Here is a 394-nt window from a genome sequence, read left to right as displayed (position 1 = left end):
ACACACACACAAAACACACACACACACAAACACAGAAACACACACACAGAAAACCAAACACACACATACACACACACAAACACAAAGACACACACAGAAACACAAACACACAGAACACACACACAAACACAAAGACACACACAGAACACACACACACACACACACACAGAAAGACACACACAAAAACACCAACATGCACAGAAACACACACACACACACACACAAATGTACAAAAACACAAACACACACATGAAAACACAAAAACACACACAGAAATACACACAAACACAGAAACAGAAACACACACAGAAAGAGACACACAGAAACACAAACAGGCAAAGAAACACACACACACACACACACACACAGAAACACAAACAGGCACAGAAACACA

The sequence above is a fragment of the Thalassophryne amazonica genome, chromosome 5 (assembly GCF_902500255.1).
Source record: "Thalassophryne amazonica chromosome 5, fThaAma1.1, whole genome shotgun sequence".
Lineage (NCBI taxonomy): Eukaryota > Metazoa > Chordata > Actinopteri > Batrachoidiformes > Batrachoididae > Thalassophryne > Thalassophryne amazonica.
This window is presented reverse-complemented; position numbering follows the sequence as displayed.